Source organism: Penaeus monodon, chromosome 25 (genome assembly GCF_015228065.2).
Source record: "Penaeus monodon isolate SGIC_2016 chromosome 25, NSTDA_Pmon_1, whole genome shotgun sequence".
In the NCBI taxonomy this organism is placed as follows: Eukaryota; Metazoa; Arthropoda; class Malacostraca; order Decapoda; family Penaeidae; genus Penaeus; species Penaeus monodon.
This window is the reverse complement of record NC_051410.1, coordinates 8899180-8899417: the sequence shown is the minus strand read 5'-3', so window position 1 is coordinate 8899417 and position 238 is coordinate 8899180.

Sequence of the window (238 nt, the reverse complement as noted above, 5' to 3'; positions counted from 1 at the left end):
TTTACCTTCGTCGTGCCAGCGTGTCTGTCGGTGCTGACTCTGCGCCGCCGTCGGGATGTTGACAAAATATGAGCAGGTCGGTAGATTCCAGCCATCACCGACCCGATCCGACTGACGGAGGGGGGGGGGGGGTATTCGGGACCGACTTAGCCTGCACGCTTGTTTTCGGGGTCGTTGGTCGGGCAGCCAGGGAAGCTCGGTGGCGGTTGTGCCTCGTGAACTTTCGTTTTTTTTTTCT